The sequence below is a fragment of the Lynx rufus genome, unplaced genomic scaffold, assembly GCF_022079265.1.
Source record: "Lynx rufus isolate CCGP_SWC_20201006 ecotype Redwood Valley unplaced genomic scaffold, mLynRuf1.p SCAF_9, whole genome shotgun sequence".
NCBI lineage: Eukaryota > Metazoa > Chordata > Mammalia > Carnivora > Felidae > Lynx > Lynx rufus.
The window spans coordinates 65,738,890-65,747,923 of NW_025814897.1; positions in this window are offsets into that span (position 1 = coordinate 65,738,890).

The window sequence follows — 9,034 nt, forward strand, 5'->3', positions numbered from 1 at the left end:
CCCGCTAAATGATTTTCCAACCCACTAGTGATGACCTGCAGTCTGCGAAACACTACACTGGACTATTGTGCAGCATTAAAAGAGACGACCACAATCCACAAGCTGCTAGCAGCAACTGGCTCTAGGGAAAGAGAAGAGAAAGCCAGGGCAAGACTCACTTTTCTCTGTACATCTTTTTGTACCTTTTGAACCTATATGTATTACTTTTACACGTGTTACATGTATCACTTAGTTGGGAATTAACTTTAAGTGATGACTGTGAGGACTTTAACAGCATCAGACAATGCTAACTATGCAAAACAGAGCTGTAACTACATTAATAAAAACACATGCATGTGAAAAAGGAAATAATGCCGAAACAATAAACACATTTTTTTTCCTTTTTACTAAGTTTGAAATACTTTACACTATTTTACTTCTACAATTTAACATACATATTGATTTTCTTAAATTAAAACAATTATTGGGGCACCTGGGTGGCTCAGTCCATAAGCATCTGACTTCAGCTCAGGTCATGATCTCACAGTTCATGGGTTTGAGCCCCACATTGGGCTCTGTGCTGACACCTCAGAGCCTGGAGCCTGCTTGGGATTCTGTCTCCCTCTCTCTTGCCCCTCCCCCGTTCCCCCCCCCTCAAAAAAATAAATAAACATTAAAAAAACACTTTTTTTTTCATTAAGACAATTATTATTAAAGGCACATAGGAGATTTTAAAACTAATGGTAATGTTTTCTTTATTAAGCTGAGTTGTGGGTACATTAATATTCACATTTATTTTTTTAATTTTTTTAAGTTTATTTATTTATTTTGAGAGAGACAGAGGCAATGCAAGTGGGGGAGGGGCAGAGAGAGAAGGAGAGCTAGAGAATACCAAGCAGCGTAGAGTCCAACATGGGACTCAAACCCACGAAACATGAAATCATGTTCTGAGCTGAAACCAAGAGTCAGACTCAACAGACTGAGCCACCCAGGTGCCCCAAGAATATTCACATTTAAACTGGACATATAAAAAAAAGTACTGTCTATATTTTTATTAATATTTTTAAGTGAAAGATTTCAGAAGTGGCCTCCCTTGCCAGGCCAGCCTCTCCTTACTCTCAAACTCAGTAAGACACTCCAACAAAGTACTGGGATAGGATTTAAAACAGTCAGTCAATTGGATACTTTCTATCTTTGTACAAAGGTTCTGACATGGAACATACCACCACTATGGCTTCTAGAGCTTTCCATTCAGAACCTGGTAATGGACTAACTTCACCATCCCATTCACACTCAGGATTCTCTTTTCTGAGTTATTCTGCTTTCACTCCTTCCCCCACCAAGCTATTGTTCATCCCTTCATATCTGTAATAACATAAAAGCTTTTCTGGGCAAAGAGATCATTTCTTATTAGTCTTTGAATTTTCAACAGACTATAATGCGGTGTTTTTTTTACACATAGGAAGTACTCAATAAGTACTTATTAAATAGGCAATATCACAGGCAAAACTCCAGAACAAAGAAAAGTGAAAAGTGGAAAGGACATAGAGAAGGAAGTACCAGCCACTAGAGATTACACACAAATCATACTAAAACACATTATTACTTTCAATGAATAAAGTTAATATAAAATTATTGTAGAGAATAAAGGAGACATTACATGTAAAACACACAGTGATAGAAATCAAGTAGTCTATAAATAACAACTAGGGGTTTAAAAAGTAATATGCACACATATTTCCATGATACATATTTGTATATGATATATATGATATATCACAAAAATAAACACATACATTTGCACACACATATATCAAAAAATGCCGGGAGCACAATTTATCTGGATTTCAGAAAAACTTCCCTTGATCTTAAGGATAAAACAGAAATATACTGGCAGCTGGATGGTCTGGGAAGTCAGGACAGCTGGGGCCAAACGGTGCTGCAATATGGATCAACTAAGAAGAAGCACTCTGGAACTCCTAGAAGTTTGGCCACTTCCCATCTGTTCTAGATCCTACCACTGTCACCCTTTTTATCAATGACTTGGGGAAGACATGCTTATCTGAAATGCCTCTGACAACCTAAATGAGAGGGATAATTTATATACTAGAGAGAATCAGAATAAAGGCCTCAACAAACTGGAACCATAGGTTAAATACAACAAGATGAAATTTTAAAAGGACAAAAGACATTATTTTATACTTAAGTTTAGGGAAAAAAACTGCGTAACAACACAGGATGAAGATGGTATAAGTAAAGATTTGAGAAATGATTCAATAGGAGTCAACCGATGAGTCCATGTGATTTTTAGATTCACTGACTGAAATACAGAGCCCAGATCAAATGAGGTCCACGTCTTACTCTGCTCCATTTGCATTAGAACAATTGTGCATCCAGGGGACACACACCCTATGTGCAGACTCAGGGGTAAATGGAGTCTTAATAACATCTCAGGCAAGTATACTGAAGGGAAAAAATCAAGTCTATGGAGCCCCTTAAGCTGAGAAATAAGATAACACGTCTGGTTCGTGAGGCTCTTAAGTCCTCCTGCAGAACAGGAAGATACCACTTTTATCCCTATGGAGTCATCTCCGGGGGACTGGTGGCTAGATGAGATAAAGAAAGCTCACATAAAGAAGGGCCAGCTGAGCCCTGCCTGATCTGCCCTTTGTCATTCCTGCTACTCACCCTGGAACCTCCCATTTGGGGCTCTGACCACCCAGGCTTTAGTAAGGACACAGAGAAGCTCAAGAATCTCAACAATTCTTAACCATCATCTCCCCAAACCATGGTTCATCATGATCAGAATTACAAAGTGATATTTTTAACCAGCAGAGTGAATTCTCGTGGACCTTTAGCCTTCTATTCTAAGGTGTCATCTGATAGTTATTGGAGAGTAAGGACTCGGGTTTGACTATTATAACTGAAACATTAGACAGTAGGAATGCAGCATTTCAGCTCCATCAGGCATTGCTGGGATATATACATGCCAGCTTATCTCCCAAAATGGAAAACTATGATACTTCTTCTAAATACTTAGGAAGAATCAGCAAGAGAGAGAAGAGCAGCGGCCCCTCAAAACCTAGTTCTTATCCTAGAAACATGGAAGGCAGCCCTGGTCTACAGAAGAGGGTCACATTAAATAAACTTCAACATCCTATAGTACAAAATGTCATTTTTTTAAACCATTCTCTTTTTTCCAAAGAATACAAACCTAGAAGTTTCTAGAATGATTAGCTCCTTCCTTAACAATACATGTACTAGGTGTATCCCACTTTTACGTAAAATAGAGCTAGGTGGCTTTTGTATACAAAGAGGTGCTTCCAAATGTTCTTCACTCAGGGGTGCCTGGGTGGCTCAGTCATAAGCATCCAACTCTCGATTTTTGGCTCAGATCATGATCTCAGGATCATGAGATCGAGCCCCATCTGAGCTGACAGAGAGGAGCCTGCTTGGGATTCTCTCTTCCCCTCTATTGTTCACACACTTGCTCACTCTCTACCCCAAAATAAATAAATAAACTTAAAAAAATAATGTTCTTCTACTGAGAGGTCAACATAGAAAAACCTATGCAATAGGGGAAAAAATTAGGCCCCAGGTTGTAAGGAAGGGAAGAGAGGTGAGATGATGAGGGGGAAAATAGAGGAAAGTAAAGGGAGAGGAGAAAGTAGTTGAAGATCCTGAAGGACAGAAACAGGAGGAAGCTTGTTTGGAAGTCTGAGAATAGCATACTTGGGGGAATTCCTGAGCATTACTCCAAGGATGTCAAGGAACATATGTGAGTACAACTTAGCCTCTTGAAGGAAAGAAAGAATTCAGAAAGTCTATTATTCCCTCAGCGTCAGGATTCCTTATGCTGGGTTAACATGATTACCCAAAGTCCATGTAACTGGTTGGCTAACACTGCTAAATGACTGGGAGGAGGGGGGAAGAGTACAAAAAACAAAGGGTCAGGGACCACTGTCCCTGGCACAGCAGATGCCAGCAGAAGGCTTCTTTCTCAAGAGCTGTAGGCCTCCAAAGGCTGTATCTCAGAGACACTGGCTCTCTTCAAACCTGAGCAAGCACAGGAAGTCAACCATTTGAGAGTCCTCAAGCTGATGAAAGATTGCAGCCACTCATGTCAATGCAGATAACATCTGTGCTCAGTCATGCGTGGGACACATCTCTTCCAAGGAAAAGGCCTACCGGAGCTGAAGAGAGGTAAATCTACTTGGGAACAGTTTACCGAGAAGATGAGGCTTGACTCTATGTCCTCCCAAGAGAGTTACGACTGCTGATTAAATTATTGTTCCTTTTCAGATTCAGACTGTGTCCAAACACGGCTAGCAGAAGCACAGCCAGCAGCCAATCTCAGAGAAGAGAGCTACAAATGTGTGACAGGCAAACAAAAAGGCTCTACTTGGGATTTGGAGGTTTGCAAAATGCTTCTGAGGACACCAAAAGTGACCCTCATCTTTACTTTTCTTTTTTCAACTGTGACCTCTCTTTCTGCTCTCTCTCTCCTGCTGTATGGGCAATGGGAATGGACAAGGAGGGATGATCAGGAGCTATTTTAACAGAAAACAAGAACTTGGGGGATGCAGGATGACTGACTATGGAGGTAAGGAAGTGCCCAGAATGACTCCTGGATTCTGGCTCTGATCACTGGGCGCCAGTCACCGCATCAGGGGATACAGACAAAGCAGGATATTCCAAGGTGCTTTGCTGCAGTCATGTCTGAGTTCAAACCAAGAGGTGAAGTCACTCCAACACAGGAAGTTGTTGAGAGAACAAGATGGACAAGAGTGTAAAGGACAGAGATGGAGGATGGGGGACGAGACAAGAAAAACAGTGAAGGAGAAAGAATAAAAGAGGAACAGAAGGAGAGAGGGAAGGGAGTGGAGGAAAGTGTGTGTGTGTGTGTGTGTGTGTGTGTGTGCGCGCGCGCGTGCGTGTGTGTGTGTGTCTTGTGTTTCAAGAGGAGGTGGGGAAAAGTGGATAATATAAAAAGAGCCATAGATGTAACTCTGCAAATACTGAGTTCTTGGCTGCTGATTATCACTGGCTATAGTCCACTAACAGCAGAGTTGTGTCCTCCTCAGTGGTTAGGTTCTGCGGTCAGCACATAAGGTGAAAATCATATGGAGCAAATTAACTCTAGAAATTCCCTTAGAAAAGACCACACTGGAAACCAGCCAGTCTCCCAGGAAACCCAATTCAGTACCTTTCATATACATCTTTTCGTACACTCTTAAGAATCTCAGAACTAGAAGGACCCAAAGAATCCATCTTCTTGTCTAGTAATTCTCCAAAAAAAAAAAAAAAAAAAAAAATTCTCAGAGCTGGTCTGAATGCCTCTGAGTAAGCTTCATTTTGATCAGAAATTAGTAATCACCTAATGTCACCCAACTAGCCAGGACTTTTCCTGATCCCACGCTCCTTCCTCCATGTACTCTTCTCTTAAAATTCCCTTAGGAGATGGCGGGCTGAGACTGGAGGTCCAGTTTTACCACTAAATAGCTGTGTGAAACGGGAGCAGCAACTTCCCCTTTCTAATCCCCACCTGGAAAATGAAGCCAGACTAGATGAACTGTAAAGAGCCCAGACAACTCTGAGATACTTACTGAATGAAAAAATGCTCTAAAAAGTGCAAAGCATTTCATAAACACAAGTTACCAGTAACAGTCCACTCTGATAGGGCAGACATTTTGACATCTTCTGTCTTTCCCTCAACTTCATCCCTAACATCCCATGTCTGGGTCCAACTTCCTCTGCTTCTAAATATTCTCTAGGGTTTTACCCCCTTCTTCTCTCTTCCTGTTGCTGATGTCCCACACTCTTTAACAGGTCTCCTTACTGCCAATCTCTGTCCTCTCCAAAATTACTCTACTTTTTTCTACAAGAGTGATTTCTACAAACTCTCATCGCCACTGCTTCACTTCCCATCTCCTATGCACCAAAGTAGAAGTCCCAGGGTTCAAATTCCCAGCTCTGCTCCACAAGACCCATCACTCCCAAGGCAGATCATCAGTGACCCTAACCATGTCACATTCTATGTTTTTGCTCTTCTCCACATCCACAACACTTCCCACTTCTCCTTTGCTTATATAAAGTCCATCTAACTTTCAAAGACCAGGAAAGATTCTGCCTCCTCCAAGAAAGCTTTCCTATAGTTTGAAGACACGACTTTCTCATTTCTGAAGTATAAATATACTCAGTTAGTAACTAAACACAGTTAAGGTCTTTGATATCCTCTGTTTAATAAATTTTGTCTCTCCTAGAGATTATAGGTTCCCTCAGGCAACAAACAAGCATTATACAATATTTGCATCAAAATGCTGGTTAGGCTGAAAAATTCAGCAAGTACTTGACAACTGCCTGATGGCTGCAAAGCAGTATCTTGGTTTTCTCTCCTGCCCTGACCATTCACAGGATACGCTGGAGGTAGAGGAGGGGGAAAGGGAAGGGGTGGAATCAATACCCTACCAACTCCTGAAGTACCTTCCCACCTTTTCCTTCCTGCTTTCACCCACTCTGTTTGGGGTGGAAAGGCCCTATCGATCATCACAGATTCAGATTAACCTCTTCTCTAAGAATGAGCCTGAGCACACCACGGCAGTGTGCACAGTTATATTTAGCTCCATTCTTAATGTCCTGATCAGTCTATGTGATGGCAGTAGCTGCTCACAATCCCTGACAGTGATGGGAAAATAAAGGGAGGAGAGAGACACAGAGGGATGAAGAGCCAAGACTAGCAATAATTCTGTAATACACATTTCAGATTTGGGCCCTTGAGGTAGGTCTGCTTCAAAAAAAATTTTTTTTTAACATTTATTCATTTTTGAGAGACAGAGAGACAGAGTGCAAGTGGGGGAGGGGCGGAGAGAGAGGGAGACACAGAATCTGAAGCAGGCTCCAGGCTCTGAGCTGTCAGCACAGAGCCTGATGTGGGGCTCAAACTCATGGAACGCGAGATCATGACCCACGCTGAAGTCAGACGCTTAACCAACTGAGCCATCCAGGAGGCCCTCAGGTAGGCCTGCTTCAGATGAAGCCCCATCAGTTCTCAAACCCCAAAGAGCCAGGCATCCATGAGAAGTTTCTGTAACCTGCCAGGGTACAGACACCTCTACAAGCTGTGTCAGCCAGGACTGGCAGCTACAAAGATGCTTCTTCTCATCCTTAGGGAGCCAGCAAACTGGGAGGTGGGGACTCTGGCTGGCCAACCCACTCTCAGACCCACTGCCTCTGCCTCAGAACACTCTAGGCCAGGACCTCTGGCAGACAAGAATTACACAGGTATAATACAGATGCAGAGTGGAGAGGGCTATCGCAGGACCAGCTCTATTCACAGAGGAAGGCATTCAAGGCCATCATACTCAAGGTATTCAGCAATGCAAGCACAACGGAGTTGCCCACCTCCCCACTACCATGGGCCTCCAGCTACTCTAAAACACAGCTCTGCAAAAATTCCCAGCTTCCATGTTCTCCACAGCCAGCTTGCTCCATTCCCTCTCCAGATTTACTACCCTTTCCTATTCATTAGCAGTGTTCACTCTCACCCTCTACTTCCAGACATCACACACACACACACACACACACACACACACACACAATCCCTTGGGTGGTATTTGGGCAAGAAGCCTCTCTCTTTCAGGCTTATCTTTTGCCCAGCATGTTCATTCTTCTTAATGCTCTCTTGGGCCCTTGTTACTTTACAGGAGCTGATGATGGTGCCCTCCGTTAAGATTTTAAACCAGGTGAAAGTGGCACTTGCCTTTAAGGAGGAGGAGATGCCAACATAAACCATTCACAGTGTGAACATACCCAGCCTGGGAAGACACCCAGCTATACAGCAACCAGAAAACAGATTCTCTCACCTGCCTCTAAACTCCTTCCTCACAAAAGGCATCTGCTGCGTCCATCTCCAGTACCAAAGCGAGATCACAGGAAACTGAGCACCAGACTTCCTCCCCACTCCCTTACAGAGTAGCAAGGAGACGGGGAAACAAGTTGGAGAAAGTTTTAAGAAAAATCAGTGCCGGGGCGCCTGGGTGGCGCAGTCGGTTAAGCGTCTGACTTCAGCCAGGTCATGATCTCGCGGTCCGTGGGTTCGAGCCCCACGTCGGGCTCTGGGCTGATGGCTCAGAGCCTGGAGCCTGTTTCCGATTCTGTGTCTCCCTCTCTCTCTGCCCCTCCCCCGTTCATGCTCTGTCTCTCTCTGTCCCAAAAGTAAATAAAAAACGTTGAAAAAAAAATTAAAAAAAAAAAAAAGAAAAATCAGTGCCATACCACATCCCATGAAAAGCAAGCTCCTGCTTCCAGGGTGGCAAGAAAGGGCAATTCTACCTTCACACTCCTGGCCATCTCCAGAGAGTGGCCTCTGTGGAACTGCCTTAGCATTCTGCATCACAGAGGACTGAAGCAACCGCACCCTACAGAGTCCCGGAGGCACAGTTGGGCAGAAAGGAATGCAGACAGCTTCCCAGAAGTGCCCAGCTAAGAAGGAAACCAAGAGCTTACCACAGCTTCCTGGGCGCAGAAGGGGAGGAACCAGGCTCTCAGAAGAAGGACTCTGGCAGCTCAGAGACCTTGAAGGTCCTCCTATCTGAAAGCCCAAAAGAAAAGTACAGCAGTAGAAACACGCCCAGATAGAACACGCCTGGGCTGGCCCCAGACGGCTTCAAGTAAGCAGTGGCTATACTTGAATGTGAGCAAGAGTCTTAGAAACAAACCCTAAGTACTGACAACCCCAAAGAAACCCAAGCCAGGCCAGACTCAGGTCTGAACCTCTGAGTATAAGCTTTTGCCGATGGCTTTATCACCTGCCTTCCATGCAGCAGCTTCATTTTTTCCCACGTTCTTAGGGGAGGAGGGTAGAACCAGACTGGATACCCAACATCTGACAGAAAAGTAAAGCTGGTAAGCAGATGGGTTTCACAGGCTCCAACACCTCCCAGCTCTATTCTCTATTCTCTCTGTCATGCTTCAGAGGTCATAAAACTTTTTCCATACCTGCTGTGGGGTACAGGCTTCCCAAGAAGCCTCACCGCAGTTCCTAGACACCCATACA